The following is a 17,772-nucleotide window of genomic DNA, read 5'->3' as shown; positions in this document are numbered from 1 at the left end:
TTTTGCTTTTGTTTGTTTGGGTTTATTTGTTTGGGTTTTTCTTATTTTTAGAAATTACACATACAAGTTAACTTTATATAAGTGAAGACTTCGGTGTTTACAACTGCGACTTTAATTAGTGTTCAATATTACTATAGAAAAAAATTAATCTTAGAAATTTGGCCTAAGGTATTGTATAGGGTTAGAGTAAAAGCTAGGACTAAAAACATCACCGATAGTGGCCAATTAATTAAAAAATCTTTTGAGATTATAAGCCCATGAGATTTTTTTAACTCAAAGGGTGTTGTTGTTTTTAAATTATGAGACAGTTTTGTCTTGTTTATTGAAAGAGTATACTGATATGCCCCACCATATATGTACGGTTGTGTTAGAAAAATATGCACGTACCTTATTCTTTGTATAATATGTATTATTGTTGTTATGGGTCAATGGCAAATCACACAAGAAACTAGCAACGCCCCGACATTCCAGGCGCGCCAGCCTTGTTTGAATTTTGCCACCGCCGAGTGAGCAATCATTCCACATGGATAAAAGTTATTACAAATGCTACACAAAGCTATCTACATTTATTTTATTCAGATTTCATTGCTCACAAACCTGATAAACTTGGGTAAAGACACAGAAAATCAGACGTGAATATCCTCGTGTTCATGTAGAGAAGATTGTTTATTTACTTTTTCAATAGTTCACAATCTATGACGACGCCATCTTGGATTGGCTGTCAGCCAATATTTTTGGGTCATTTGACCCAAATATATGGGTCGTGTTCGGTCGGGTCATTTTCGGTCGGGTCATATGACCATGATTTTCGGTCATTTGACCATGTGTGTATATAAGGCAGGGTTTTCCAGAATCGGGAGGAGACGTAACTTGGACATAGCTTGAAGCACATCCCGTACGATTCGCCCTCGGGCGTTTCGTCCATTTTGGCATTTGGTTTTGACATTTAACTGGAAATAGAAAACGATAACAAATGAAACGATTTTTATTATTTGTCTCCTTGATAAAATCCAAAAAAGAATTATATAGGAAATTCGCGGAAAATTAATGTTTAAAGGACTTATAAAATTCAACACGATGATATAGCGTTTTCCTGTGTCTACCCAGCGATTGCATACTGTACCTTTTCTTCTTTTGATGTTTAAATGATGATTTATTCCGCTGATGTACTGTTTGCCAACGTTTATTAAACTTGTAAACATCGATTTGAGTTGTCTTCCCGGTGAACTAGTTTTTGACACGCAATGGTTAGACTACATACAATTTAACTGCCATTGGGAGGTTTCGCTACCAGTACCTGAGGGGCAGTCACGAGGGGAACACTTCTAATACTTGGTCACCCTAAAAGGGACAGTTGATAGCGTCGACGGACCACGGGGCTAGGTCGTAACATTTATTGGTGGCAGCGGTGGGATCTGTTATTATAACAGATCCAGCGATACGAACTACGCCAGACGAAGGGGGTGGTGACATAGGACTTCACGCACCAGGCGGGGCAGGGGTTTATCCAAGGAGTTCAAGAGTTCGCGATATGACTGATCCGAGGGACGTCGATAGTGGGGAGGTTATATTTAATAAGCCAGGGGTAGAGGACGACGCTGACGAGTATGCCACACTGGACTCCGTGTCCGAGGCCGGGTCTACAACCAACGAACCGCCAGGTGATCGTGACAAGGGGCCGTTACGTGAGGTTATGGTAGGTATCACGGGGGCCCTAAAGGATGTTGTTAGGGAGTTACAGTCCATCAAAAGAGGGATGGCTAAGGGCAATGATGGATCAGGAGAGACGGTCAAATCTTGTACAAATAACAGCAATATAAGTGAGTATAACAGTAGTAACTCAAGGAACAAGTGCAATGAAGGTAAGCATATTTCAGGTCAGGCCTGTAACGCAGATGCTTCTTCTTATGTGCGCTGGGGGACGACGTACTACGGTGCCGGCCGAGCGAAAGTGGATGCTGACCCCATGTGGGACGCGGGTAACCAGACCGGGGCGCCCTATGGCTACCACGCGACGGAGTCAACGCGATGGGATGGGTATGCGATATCCAGCTCCAGGAACACGGAAGTAGGCGGTAGTAATTGGGAAACGGACCGGATGTACCAAAGGCCATACGCTAAGCCTGATAGGACACGCGGCGTCCCCTATTTTCGCGAAAGCACTGCGAGGTACCCACCAGTTAAGTTGCCGGTGTTCACTGGTAAAGAAGACTGGACCACCTGGCTGTCGCAGTTCGAAGCCATAGCCGGACGTTTCCGCTGGTCCGAGGACGATATGCTAGACCAGCTACTGCCTAGGCTGGAGGGTGCAGCAGCACAATTCGTATTTTCACAATTAAAGCCTAACACCGTGAATGACTACAAAGAACTTATTTTTGAGCTTAATAGTAGGTTCAGGGCCGTTGAAACGCCCCGGTCATATGCCGCGATATTCAGCAGACGGACGCAACGACAGGGGGAGACGGTAGAAGAGTACGCATCGGACCTCAAAATGCTGTACGACAAGGCCCACGGGTTTAGAGACCGGAAGACGAGGGACGAGGACCTCGTGCGGCGGTTCTTGGACGGGGTCACAGACGAGGACATGCGGTTCGAACTTGAATTTAATAAAGAACCTAGGACGGTCGATGAGGCGGTGTACTTTGCTGTCAACTGGATACAGATCATGGGACGAGACAGAGCTGACGGGAGAGGGAGTGTTCAAGCAAGGCGGGCGTACGAACCACATTGGGACAAGCACGATAGTGACCATTACGGACCTGAGCGGCAAAATACGGTCAGACGATTCAAGGGGCAGGGAAATGAAAACGGGACCGAACTAATGCCAGATGAGCTACAAAATGACCTACTAAAGGAATTTATAACCCGACTTGAGCGTTTAGAAGGTCGAGTGAACGCAGACCCCAAGACGAAGGTCGAGTGTTACAACTGTCATGGGCAAGGTCACTACGCACGGAAGTGCCCGGATCGGAAGGAGCGGAGGACTAAAGCAATGACCAACCACGACCAGTACCCAAGCGAAGTCGGCGGCGATGACGGCTACCCTGCAACCCGAGAGGTTCGGAACGGGTTAAGCAGATTAGACGCCATTAGTGATTCGAATTCGGCAGACACTGACGGAATCTATGACAAGGTTGGCAAAAAATACCACGATGGTCAAGGGGGACATTTAAACTTCCCGGGACCAGCCCTTGCGACCGGAGGGTGGTCCATGTAAGCGTGAAAGGTCATGACTCGGATGAGACGATCGACAACACAACTAGATTTAAGGAAGGAGAACCATGTAGCGCAGCATGGGTAAAAGGGCAAGCACCAAAATGGTACATCCAGGGATCTGTAAACGCAACACAGACGGCGTTTGTGGTGGACATTGGTGCCCCCTGTTCGGTTATTTCGAACCGTTTATTTTTGTCGTTGTACGAGTGGAATCGTCCTAGGCTAAGGCAGGTGGACATTTGCCTGACCGGGGCAGATGGTGTGCCTTTGGAGGTAAAGGGCGTTTCCACGTTGCAACTGGATATAGGTCCTGTGGCTTTCGACCATGATTTCATTGTGGCGGACATTGGGGATGACGCCTGGATTGGTCGCGACGTATTGGTGTGCCATGGAACGGGACCGGTAGACATTCTGTATAGCAAGCAAAAGTTGGTTTTCGGTGGGGCGGAGGTACCCTTGATTCAGGCCGGAAATTGTAATCTAGTTAGGCGCGTGATCGTCGACGATACAGAAATATTATCCAAGGTAGATAGACCTGAATGTAAAACGGTAAATAACGGTGGAGCCCCTTTAAGTAAAAAGGGCACAAAGAAAAAGTGTGCGAAAACAAACCAGAATAAAATACGCCAACAATCTTGTTTTTCTTCGGCATCGCGCCAATCACGAGCGCACCTACTAGTAAGGGAGAGCCGTCGCCAAGGGGAACATCGCAAGCGCACGGGATGCGCGCTAGCGGTTGTCATTCCCGTTTCAAGTACAATGAAACGGTCGAAGAGGACGTCATCGAAGGGGACGAGAAGGCAGCACCATTGCCATGGATCACCACGAGGATACCGGACGACTACTGCGATTTCTGCAGTAGTTCCGTGCCGAGACCGGCTATGTATGGGGTCTCCGTGCGGATACGGGGGATGTGAGCGGCGCACCCCCTTTCACGGCCCAGGACCACCGTCAGCTCGGAGCTTCTAACTACTAACGGATCTCGACGGAAACGAAATTCAGGATTCTTATGAAAACAAATAATGAACACTTTACTAGTGATTATTTGTGAACTGATAGTGATTAACAAAAAACGTGATATTGTGCAAAGTGAAATTAATAACTATTGATAAAAGCGACGTTAATTGCAAATAAGTTTGTGTTTAAGCTTTACCGTGGCGTAACTCAATTACAGTATGGTATTAACCTTTAGCTTTGTTGATGTTTAATTGTAGGCAGCGGGAGCTTTGCCTATTTGCCAGGGGGGTATTGATATGCCCCAGCATATATGTACGGTTGTGTTAGAAAAATATGCACGTACCTTATTCTTTGTATAATATGTATTATTGTTGTTATGGGTCAATGGCAAATCACACAAGAAACTAGCAACGCCCCGACATTCCAGGCGCGCCAGCCTTGTTTGAATTTTGCCACCGCCGAGTGAGCAATCATTCCACATGGATAAAAGTTATTACAAATGCTACACAAAGCTATCTACATTTATTTTATTCAGATTTCATTGCTCACAAACCTGATAAACTTGGGTAAAGACACAGAAAATCAGACGTGAATATCCTCGTGTTCATGTAGAGAAGATTGTTTATTTACTTTTTCAATAGTTCACAATCTATGACGACGCCATCTTAGATTGGCTGTCAGCCAATATTTTTGGGTCATTTGACCCAAATATATGGGTCGTTTTCGGTCGGGTCATTTTCGGTCGGGTCATATGACCATGATTTTCGGTCATTTGACCATGTGTGTATATAAGGCAGGGTTTTCCAGAATCGGGAGGAGACGTAACTTGGACATAGCTTGAAGCACATCCCGTACGATTCGCCCTCGGGCGTTTCGTCCATTTTGGCATTTGGTTTTGACATTTAACTGGAAATAGAAAACGATAACAAATGAAACGATTTTTATTATTTGTCTCCTTGATAAAATCCAAAAAGAATTATATAGGAAATTCGCGGAAAATTAATGTTTAAAGGACTTATAAAATTCAACACGATGATATAGCGTTTTCCTGTGTCTACCCAGCGATTGCATACTGTACCTTTTCTTCTTTTGATGTTTAAATGATGATTTATTCCGCTGATGTACTGTTTGCCAACGTTTATTAAACTTGTAAACATCGATTTGAGTTGTCTTCCCGGTGAACTAGTTTTTGACACGCAATGGTTAGACTACATACAATTTAACTGCCATTGGGAGGTTTCGCTACCAGTACCTGAGGGGCAGTCACGAGGGGAACACTTCTAATACTTGGTCACCCTAAAAGGGACAGTTGATAGCGTCGACGGACCACGGGGCTAGGTCGTAACAATACTTATAACTAAACACGCTTGTGATTTTCTTTCTCTAATTGCAAACCATGTTAGCTTTTATTTAACTCTGTATGTTACGGTATTTCTTTTCGTTTCACCAATTTTGCGAATAAAATTTGTATTATATCAAAATAAATAGATCGAAACGCCGACCAAAATGTGTTAGCCTTTTACTTCTGTGAGATGTGAGTGTGGATCTTTAAATTTATTGTAACAAGGGCCTTTTTCATTTTTGTCGAAAATTTCTCCGAGTATTTTTTTTTTTAATTGAGCAATTAAGTTATACGAATGGAGTGAATTATCAATAACACAGTAAATATATCACCCATCAACACTATTTAATAAATCATGAGATTTTCATTCTATGACATTTATTTCATTCATTTATTAAAAAAATAGGGAATTTCAGAAGCTATTTTGGTAAAACAACAGGTCTGGCCTTAAGGGTAGTAGCCGGGTATCGGATACGGAAATGAAGGGTAAAAAGGCCCTGATAACGGGCAGTGTAAAACAAAATAATTACAATACAATACAAAACAGTTTGCCAACACCGATACACGTAAAAAGTCTCGCAAACCATTTGCGTACACGTGACATCTTCGTGGCTCTTTTCTCGCTCTTGGTCCTTTTAGGGTTTTCATCCTTTATGTGACTAGATTGATCAATCTTGCTCTGAACATATTCATCGCCCTTGTTGCTGAGATATATTTCACTTTGGTCAGATTTGTAGCAGATTTAATTGTCGTCCTTAAAACTAACCGATTTCTTGTTCCTCTTTCCGACGGATTTATTATTGACATTAACATTCCCGGATTGTTTTTGCTTGATCTTTTTGGATTCCATCGAGTTTCTGTCCGGATGTTTTCCATTGATGTTAATTATAACTTTGTATTCGTTGTCGTCGGTGTTTTGTAGGAAGCAATAGCTGTTGGATATCATGTTTTCTTGGGTGTTGCATATATTAAGGCGTGGTGCCGAAGCGCCTCCGATGACGAATACGGGAAACTGATCCCATGCACAGAAAGCTGGGTCGATGGTCGGCATGTCTGAAGAAAAAATGATTCCTAAGTTGATGAAGCATTCTGGTTTCTAAACAATTACACAATATTAATTACATCTAAAAGAGAAAAAAAAAACTTTTAAAAAACATTAACCGATTGTTGTAAAATTGACTCACCAATTTCATTGCAAAACAGCTGGTTACACAAGTAGGTCTGAAACTCCAGTGTGCCGGACACCCCGTGTACCAGGTTTTCAATCATCTGTCGGATAACGGCCCGTCCGCCAGAGCCCAAGTCTGGGATGAGGGCTCCGTCTTGGAACACCGGTGATACTGTATCTTGGGTGATTGTTCCATCTGAAAAAATATGATCAAGTTGAGTGAAAAAAGTTTGCTTTTTTTTTTATTCATTCAATTGAATATATTGATTAATTTATTAAGGAACTAACTGTAAATTTCAGACCAAAATGTTGTATATATATACCTCCATTTTCTCGAAGATAGATATCATTGGCCGCGAAGGTAGATTCACTATCTGACTTTATCTCTTCTTGAAAGCGTTCCTTCACAGAATACACCAGGTTCGCTATCATATTTCGAAGGACGTCACCTCCTCCTCCATTTAATACGTCATGAATCTTCGCACCATCTTTGAATATTACTCCTTTTTTATCCATTTCGATGCCTTGTTTACAATTGCGTGCTAGATACGTTTTCCGCTTCTTCGTTTCTGTTAGCAACAACGTCAAATATGTATAGTTTGATGTCAAACGTCGCACGTGATATATTGACGTCGTGACGTAATTACGTTCGTCCGTTTTCAATCATTTATGATTGGAGAAAATAACTTAATTAAATTAAATGCAGAATATGAAAATCTGGGTAACAAAAAATAAATGTGGCTGGAAAGAAACACATATTTCTAAAAAAAAAATGTATTCGGGGTCAGTTTTTCCATTTGGAAACAATGGGTTTGCATTGTCAAGTCTTAACTTTTACAGTCGTTATTACATAGAACAGCTGTTACGAAATGATCATTGGCTTTGAACTAGGTTGCTTGTCGTGATTTGTTTTGTGTGTCCGTTATAAAGCGAGTGATGAAGTGTGTGCATGAGCAACGATTTGATGTTTGTTTTGTTTCGTCAATAATGTAAAATGAGAAAAAAACATCATAATAATATTTAATAGAACTGTTTTCCATCTATCAAGTGTAAACCTATATATAATTTACCCGTTTTTTGATATTGAACAAATATCGCCACTTTTTCATTCCGTGTAATGAACTTTACAATGACTGTAAAATAATCAATTGACTTTTCAGTTTGACATTCGGTTATTCCACTGATGTTTCCACTACAAACATGTTCCATTTTGGGTTTTCCTGTTTCACGATGCATGTGTATTCTGGATAGTATGGAAGTCATTTTACATTTGTTATTATCAAATCTACTTTATTTTACAACTAAATAATAATTATTAATTGCTCCAAATCACATATTCACGCTTTCTTTTGCCGATTCATAAGACAGGAATACAGTCATAACTGAGCCAAGTGTTCAGAACTTCATTAACTTGATAAAGTGCTCATATATTTAAATGAAAACAAGTACAGCTGCATAAGTTGCCCCAAATAGTATTAAGATTTCAAAGATCAATAGTCACCAGTATCCGGCCGGAAAGATTTTGAAGTTTAAAATCGCTGACGTTAACATTGTTGTTAACTCAAAGTCCTGCACAATGGGCCAATTGTTGTCGCTTTTATTATTTTACAGTCTCAGTTAATTGCAAAACAAACATTCCCACAAATAGATAATAGATGCGTATTACATCACTCATTTGTTGTGTTCATCCGTAAGTTGTGTATGATATTAACATTATTGTATACGAAGACATCGATCAATGGTCACATAGACGCTCAAATACCTTGGCCCCGAAAAGTTATTTGTTTCAATTACCATCTCAAAAAAGGGAACGTAGGTAGGCCTAACTGTTTTTTCTTTTTCTAATTTTTAGATATCCGGGATTCTGTTTCAAACCGACCGATGTCAGGGTATATCAGTACACTTTTAAATATAAATGGTCAAGTTTTAACATGTTTCCTAAAATAATATTCAACCAAAAATGAGTCATAATAGTTTTCTCTCTTTTTGCAATTTTAATGAATAGAGCCTCGACCTCAAACTGATAGAAGAGGCAACAATTGAGATGACACAACAGTGTTGTTGTTGTTGTTGTTGTTCTGAATGAGATACAATCCGCACAGGATTAAAAATAATCGGACTAGTACAAAGCTCTTACATAGTTTGATACAAAGTGGCTGGAAATATAGCCGGCCTTTTCATAGTTTATGTTGTTGTTGTTTTTTGTTTGGATGTTCAACCTCGTGACCTACATGTAATGTTGATCCTGTGTGCTTTGTGAATATGTTTTACCATGAATCAAGTGGAAAAAAGTAGTAATGTCTTATATGCAAAATAATAACGATCAGAAAGTATCAGTAAATAAAACGAAAAAGCCTCCACATGTACAAATATTGTCTAAAAGACATGAAATCTCGAAACCAATTCACGGACATCGATCGTTATTCTTATCACTAATGCAGCGACTCATTTACTTAAATTGAACTTGAAATTGAATAATAGAAATATCATTTTAATTAGTTTTGATTCATGTTAAGAAACCATGAACTTTCAACATTAATTTAAGTAATTTCACATACGTTATTTAGTGCGACATGCAACAAGGTATTTCCATCCATTTTGGTGTTTCATATGAATTTCTTGTGCAAATATAAAGATAACAATGTTTATGAGTTTAGGTTATTTCTATTTTCAGATACCACACACATGTCATATAAACTCTCCTTAAAGCCATTACAGGAACTTTCTACATACAAATTATTGCTTTCTGTGTAACTTGGGGATTGTGATCGTTAATTTAAATATCCATTTATAGGAAGCTCACAACAATAACCTTTTCTATGCATTGGCGATATTAAATTGCAACAGCATGACAAATCCCACAATGAATTTTTATTGAGACTATAATACTTGCTATCTATCGACGGAGTTAGTGTTAGTGCCAAAGGGACCGTCGAACAGATTCACATGGTTAATCCATTTCAAAAGCTCTGACCAAAAGAACATTTAAAACCATGATCACAAGCGCTTTATTTCCATTTGGTAGCGAAACCAACCCAAATTTAAGTAAGTCATTTATTGATTATATTAAGAGAGCTGCATGCGTTCTGGGTAGTATAAAGGCATTCAAAGGGCATTTGGCGATGAAGCCTAAAAAAGTTTTATTGGTCATCTTAATGTTAAGTCGGAAGTCGGAGGCGGGCAGCGCCCAACCTAGCGGCTTAATCACTTACTATTACATAGTACTTATTCTTACACTAGGCTTCACTTTGTCAAAACTGTACCATTGTAGTTGATACACAGAGATAATTTAAAACGCAATCACTGTACTTTGAACACACACACACACACGCACGCACGCACGCACACACGCGCGCGCACACACACGCACACAGAGAGAGAGAGACGCGCGCGCACACACACAGATGGACATTTTCAGAGTACATGTACACACTGTACACACACAGAGTCGAGCAATACTCCCCATTGGTTCTTTATAAGTATACTACATGTAGTGAAGAATTGTTTGGGTAGCTGGTGTTCTCCACCACTCTCAAAAAAGGGTAGAAACAATTTTCACTATTGCCATGCCATGCCATTCTACTATACCCACGTAGTTTGTGTCCCATCATAGTACTTAGATGATATAATTGTGGATAGTAAATACACTGAGGTCGCTCTTGTTGTTGCTAGCGGATGCACTTAGTTTGGATTTTTAACTTAATTTTATACAATAATTCTAGTCCACCTAAATAGCCGTTAGCGAGTATTTTGTAGATTTTATGACTATGGCAGACTCGTAACAGAAATTCATAAGAACTGCCAAAATAATAATAAAATATCTCTCAACGCTTAATTTTGTCGATAACATGTATTCTTGCACCATGTGTAACTGTCTTTGATATACCCTGAAAGCTAAAACAATTCCATATTTGAGCCTTATGTTTCCATATTACAAATGCATGTATTTGTAATTATATAGGAAGTACTTTAGGGTTCCTTCAATATTTTGCAGTGTTATTTATTCCCTCAAAACAATCCTTTCATGTCCTTAAACCGAAAATGGGCATTAATCACTTGGAGTACATGTAAATAATATTATTTTTTCTTGTCAGTGATGCACAATAGAAATACTATTTGTAAGATAAAATAACAGCTAGGATACCAGTTTTCTTAAATAGTTATATGATATTTGATAGGTAATTTCATTTTCATATTTCATGACTGTACCTGTACTGGGGATCAATATGTTTTCATGACCGACCGTCTATCTGAACGTCCGTTCCGAAACCTTGTGGATGATTGGTTTCACAGGTGACCAAGCAATATATGCAGATGGCATTTAAGAAAATAATTTATGACTCATTTTTGTTGTTGTTGTTTTTGAATATAGGGTGTAAAAAATGGATGCCGAATGTTTGGCACAGTTTACATTCTAAGCGGCATGCATGCAATAAAACAGACCTTTGGGGCATCTGTGTCCTTTATAGTACCATTTTTATTTTAACAACTGCCTTTCGTGATGTTATTTTTGCATGACCAAGCACATTAATAATTCTTTTAACAGTAAATCTATATAACTCATTTGCATATTCACAAAAACTCCTTTGGTTAAAATAGCCATGCATGGCTAACTTGAAAAACTTCCATCAATCTTTTATCATTCATACTTGGAAGAAAATAAAGTTATTTAATTTTAAACACATAAACACATAGCATTTAACAAGACTTGTAAATATGCTTGATTCACTTTATTTCTAAATTTCACTTTATTCAAATAAATATAATATTATTGATTTCTTTTATTCCACGAGCAGTGTAATTGAATTGTGTTAGCCTTATACAATGTACATGTATGCGCAATCTGTATGCGCACACGGAAAACCCGGCGGTTTTTCCAATTATGCAGATACGTTATTAAAAGCGATCTTTCGATATACATGTACAAGCACAAAAGTGACATTATTTATGAGTGGAGTTAATGTTAACAATGAATACTTGATACTTCTCAACAGACAATTACATGAATTATTGTGAAACTGCTTCTGTGCGTGCTAGGTGAGGGTGAAAGAACACTAAATCTTTACGGACATTTAAAGAGGTAGGTTTGCAATACACTGCTGCTGTCTTGTTCGTTGTTTTGCTGCTGTTGCTGTTTTGTTGCTGCTGTTGCAGTTGTTTTGTTCATTTGTTTAGCATACACATACAATTAAACGTTATATACGCCCATTTCATGTTTTAAAATATCATAAAGTGGTTCTTTGAGAATAAATGTGGGGCCGTTAGTGTGAGCGTTAGTTATGGTTATTGCCAGTGGTTAGGGTTAGGGCTAAAATAATTTTCTCCAAAGTGCCCACTCAGAAAGCATTGTTTGTTTTTTAATTATTACGGAGTTGGCATTTTGTTCCTGTTGTCATGTTATGCCTATAACTAAAGATATGTTTAATGTACCTGGGTTATATAATTGTGATACAGTATAAATTCCAGTAGCATTTTAATGAAAAGACCGATGATTGCGTTCTATGTGAAATATGTCTAAGAGAGATAACGACAAAAATGTGTTTACAGTTAGTTTTTAGCGGTATGGGTTATTTCGTTACAATGCACCTTAATATAGATGTTAAACAATAGAAATTTAATACAAAAAAGTTGAAAAACTGTTCTAGTATGTTTTGTTCGTTTATTAAAGGTGAAATATGACACTTAGTTTTCCTTCTTCGACACAGATAAAAGAACAAAGTCTCGCAAACTATTTTCGTACACGTGTCATCGTCATTTCCTTTATTCTCGTTCTTGGTCTCCATTCAAGTGTCACTATTACTGTCTATGGTTAGATTAATCTCTCTTGTCTGTTATGAGTTGTCGTCCTTGTTGCCAAAATATACACAATTTTGGGTGTTCAAAAATTTGTTGCCCTCTGATTGACAAGTGTTATCATGTTTTATGTTTATCGTTTCGTCGACAAGTTTGGAACTATCTAATTTCGTGTGTTTCTTTCCGATTGATTTATTATTGACATTGACATTACCGGGTTATCTTTAGTTGATCGTTTTAGCCTTGATCCTGTTTCGTTCAGGAAATTATTGTGAATTATGACTTTGTATTTGTTCTCGTCTGTGTGTTTGAGGGAATCGGTAAAAGTTTGTTATTCGGGTAAATTAAGGGTTGTAAATCTCAGCGGTGGTTTGGCAGAGTCTCCAAGGACGATTTCAGGAATCTGATCTCTGGCATCGGAAGCTTGATCATTGTTCGACTTAAAACATCCATAAAATGCATATCTAATATGTACACAAACGCGGAAAACCCTCTGTTGTTTTTTTTTTGTTTTGTTTTTAAACAAACGCAATTACAAAACTTAGCGATATTTAACGATATTTATATAACTTATCAATGTGTAAAAATTAATATAATAACTTGTATTATTATTTCAGTTCATTGTGTTTGTACAAGGTGAAGGTGAAAGTCAACTCTTAATCCTTACGGGCATTTTAAGAGGTACGTTTGCAAAACTGTTGCTTTTGTTTTGTTCGTTTTTGTTTGTTTGGGTTGTTTTTTTTTTCCTTATTTTTAGAAAATACACATACAAGTTAACGTTATAAGTGAATACTTCGGTGTTTACAAGTGCGTCTTTAATTAGTTTTCAATATTAGTACAGAAAAAAGTAACTTGGCCTAAGGTATTGTATAGGGTTAGAGTAAACGCTAGGACTAAAAACATCACCGAAAGTGGTCAATTAATTGTAAAATATTTTCAGATTATATGCCCATATTTCTTTTACTCAAAGGGTGTTGTTGTTTTCAAATTATTAGACAGTTTTGTCTTCTTTATTGAAAGATTATACTTATAATTAAACACGCATGTGATTTTGTTTTTCTAATTGCAAAACAAGCCCTTTTCGTGGGGAAAAGTTTTCAGTTTATTATTTGAGTATTTTGTCAAACAATTTGGGCAAATTAGTTTTACAACTGGAGTGAATTATCAATAACGCAGTAAATATATCACCCAGAAACACCATTTAATAAATCGTGAGATTCTCATTCTATCATTTTTTTTTAATTAATTTATCAAAAAAATAATGGGGAATTTCAGAAATCCCTTAGGGCCAGACCTGTTGTTTCACCAAATACTAGTGAAACAACAGATCTGGCCCTAAGGGAAGTAGCCGGGTAACGGATACGGCAATGAAGGATAAAAAGGCCCTTATAACGGGCAGTGTAAAACAAAATAATTACAATACAATACAAAACAGTGTAAGTTTTTGTTCGTTTTATTGCAGGTTGAATAGTGTTTGTTTTATTTTTTATGTTTGCTAATACCGATACACGTGAAAAGTCCCGCAAACCATTTGCGTACACGTGACATCTTCGTGGCTCTTTTCTCGCTCTTGGTCCTGTTAGGGTTTCCGTCCTTTTTGTAGCATGATTTATCAATCTTGCTGTTAACAGATTTATCGCCATTGTTGCTCAGAGATAGTCCACTTTGGTCAGCTTTGTAGCAGACTGAATGGTCGTCCTTGAAACTAACCGACTTCCTGTTTTGTACGAAGCAGTAGCTGTTGGATATCATATTTTCTTGAGGGTTGCACATATTGAGGCGTGGTGTGGCAGCGCCTCCGATGACGACTACTGGAAACTGATCCCTGGCAATGGAAGCTGGGTCGATGGTAGGCACTTCTGAAAAAGAAAAAAAGTTCCTAAGTTGATGAAGCATTCTGGTTTCTAAAAAGATACACAATATTAATTAAATTTAAAAAAAAAAAAAAAAAAAAAAAAAAAAAAACATTTAGAAACATTTACCGATTGTTGTAAAATTGACTCACCAATTTCATTGCCAAACAGCTGGTTACCCAAGTATGTCTGAAGCTCCAGTGTGCGGGCTACCCCATGTACCAGGTTTTCAATCATCTGTCGGATAACGGCCCGTCCATCAGTGCCCAAGTCTTGGATGAAGGCTCCATCTTGGAACACCGGTGATACTGTATCTGGGGTAATTGTTCCATCTGAAAAATATACGATCAGGTTAAGTGAAATACTTGTGCTTGAACCTTATATTCATTCAATTGAATATATTGATTATTTTACTAAGGAACTAACTATATTTTTCAGACCAATATGTTGTATTATCTTTACCTCCATTTTCTCTAAGATAGATATCATTGGCCGACTTCATCTCTTCTTCAAGGCGTTCCTTTACAGAAACCACCAGGTTCGCTATCATATTTCGAAGGACGTCACCTCCTCCTCCATTTACGTCATAAATCTTCGCACCATCTTTGAATATTTCTGAGTGTTTATCCATTTCATTGCCTTGTATACAATTTCGTGCTGGATAAGTTTTCCGCTACTTCGTTTCTGTTAGCAACAACGTCAAATATGTATAGTGTGACGTCAAACGTCGCGCGTGATATATTGACGTCGTGACGTAATTACGTTCGTCCGTTTTCCATCATTTATGATGAGGGAAAATAAATTAATTAAATTAAATGCAAAGTATGAAAATGTGGGTGACAAAAATAAATGTGGCTGGAAAGAAACACATATATCTTAAAAAAGTGGCTATAGCATAGAATATGGCAAAGAAAACGTATAAATTAGTCTATAGTGTATGTATTCGGCGTCAGAATTTCCATTAGGAAACAATGAATTGCAATGTCAAGTGTAAACTTTTAGAGTAATTATTACATAGAACAGCTGTTACGAAATAATCATTGACTTTGAACTAGGTTGCTTGTCATGATTTGTTTTGTTTGTCCGTTATAAAGCGAGTGATGGAAGTTGCGCATGAGCAACGATATGATGTTTGCTTTGTTTCGGTCAATAAAGTCAAAAACATAATAATATTTAATAGAACTGTTTTCCATCTATCAAGTGTAAACCTATATATTTTACCCGTTTTTTATATTAAACAAATATCGCCACTTTTTTTTATTTCGTGTAATGAACTTAAATGACTGTAAAATAATCAATGGACTTATCAGTTTGACATTCGGTTATTCCACTGATGTTTCCACTATAAACATGTTCCACTTTGGGTTTTCCTGTTTCACGATGCATGTGTATTCTGGATAGTATGTAAGTCATTTTACATTTGTTATTATCAAATCTACTTTATTTTACAACTAAATAATAATTATTAATTGCTCCAAATCACATATTCACGCTTTCTTTGCCGATTCATAAGACAGGAATACAGTCATAACTGAGCCAAGTGTTCAGAACTTCATTAACTTGATAAAGTGCTCATATATTTAAATGAAAACAAGTACAGCTGGATAAGTTGCCCCAAATAGTATTAAGATTTCAACAGATCAATAGTCACCAGTATCCGGCCGGAAAGATTTTGAAGTTTAAAATCGCTGACGTTACCATTGTTGTTAACTCAAAGTCCTGCACAATGGGCCAATTGTTGTCGCTTCTATTATATTACAGTCTTAGTTAATTGCAAAACAAACATTCCCACAAATAGATAATAGATGCGTATTACATCACTCATTTGTTGTGTTCATCCGTAAGGTAGGCGTAGTATTTTTCTTTTTCTATGTTTTAGATATCTGGGATTCTGTTTCAAACCGACCGATGACAGGGTATATCAGAAAACTTTTAGATATAAAGTGGTCAAGTTTTAACATGTTCCCTAAAATAAAATTCCACCAAAAATAAGTCATAATAGTTTTCTCTCTTGTTGCAATTTTAATTAATAGAGCCACGACATCAAACTGATAGAATAGACAACAATTGAGATGAAGCACAGCAACAGTGTTGTTGTTGTTGTGACTGAGAAACAGTCCGCCAAGGATAAAAAATAATCAGACTAGTCCAAACCTCTTACATAGTTTGATAAAGAGTGGCTGGAAATATAGCCGGCCTTTTCATAGTATATGTTGTTGTTTTTTGTTTAGATGTTCAACCTCGTGACCTACATGTAGTGTTGATTCTGTGTGCTTTGTGAATATGTTTTACCATGAATCAAGTGGAAAATAGTAAAATCTTATATGCAAAATAATAACGATAAGAAAGTATAAGTAAATAAAAAGAAAAAGCCTCCACATGTACAAATATTGTCTTAAAGACATGAAATCTCGACACCAATTCACGGACATCGATCGTCATTCCTATTGCATCACTAATCACTAATGCAGCGACATCATTGTCAAAGAGTTCAAAAAGGTACAAATATTCCACAAATAGTACACATACGTTAGTCCACACTACTTTCTAGCCATCAATTACACTCATTTACTTAAATTGAAGTTATAATAGAAATATCATTTTAAATCGTTTTGATTCATGTTAAGTAACCATGAACCTTCAACATTAATTTCAGTATTTTCACATACGTTATTTTATGCGACATGCAACAAGGTCTTTCCATACAATTTTGTTTCCATTTTGGTGTTTCATATGAACTACTTGTGCAAATATAAAGATAACAATGTTAATGAGTTAAGGTTATTTCTATTTTCAGATACCACACACATGTCATATAAACTCTCCGTAAAGCCATTACAGGAACTTTCTGCAGACAAATTATTGCTTTCTGTGTAACTTGAGGATTGTGACCGTTAATTTAAATATCCATTTATAGGAAGCTCACAACCATATCCTTTCCTATGCAAATGGCAACAGCATGACAAATCACACAATGATTTTTATTGAGACTATAATACTTGCTATCTATCGACGGAGTTAGTGTAAGTGTCAATGGGACCGTCGAACAGATTCACATGGTTAATCCATTTCAAAAGCTCTGACCAAAAGAACATTTAAAACCATGATCACAAGCGCTTTATTTCCATTTGGTAGCGAAACCAACCCAAATTTAAGGAAGTCATTTATTGATTATATTAAGTGAGCTGCATGCGTTCTGGGTAGTATAAAAGCATTCAAAGGGCATTTGGTGATGAAACCTAAGAAAGTTAGCATTTATATTTGGTCATCTTAATGTTAAGTCTGAAGTCGGAAGCGGGAAGCGCCCAACCTAGGGGCTTAATCACTTACTACTACATAGTACTTATTCTTACACTATGCTTCACTTTGTCCAAAATGTACCATTGTAATTGATACACAGTGATATTTTAAAACGCAATCAATTTACTTTGAACACACACACG

General features: G+C 37.6%; 1 protein-coding gene across 2 annotated transcripts in view; it reads left to right on the top strand.

Moving 5' to 3' along the window:
- Positions 1 to 11,722: 11,722 nt before the first annotated feature.
- The window catches only part of LOC128239113 (tumor necrosis factor alpha-induced protein 3-like), a 42,874-nt gene continuing 36,824 nt past the window's right edge, over positions 11,723 to 17,772 (top strand). The window contains exons 1-2 of one of the 2 annotated variants that reach the window (XM_052955591.1): positions 11,723 to 11,763; positions 13,094 to 13,157. The gene's annotated coding sequence lies outside the window, so the exon portion shown is untranslated. The remainder of the gene's footprint in view (positions 11,764 to 13,093; positions 13,158 to 17,772) is intronic. The other variant, XM_052955593.1, reaches the window with a different exon arrangement.

Source organism: Mya arenaria, chromosome 6 (genome assembly GCF_026914265.1).
Source record: "Mya arenaria isolate MELC-2E11 chromosome 6, ASM2691426v1".
In the NCBI taxonomy this organism is placed as follows: domain Eukaryota; kingdom Metazoa; phylum Mollusca; class Bivalvia; order Myida; family Myidae; genus Mya; species Mya arenaria.
The sequence above is the reverse complement of the archived record's forward strand: the minus strand, read 5'-3'. Positions and strand labels throughout refer to the sequence as shown.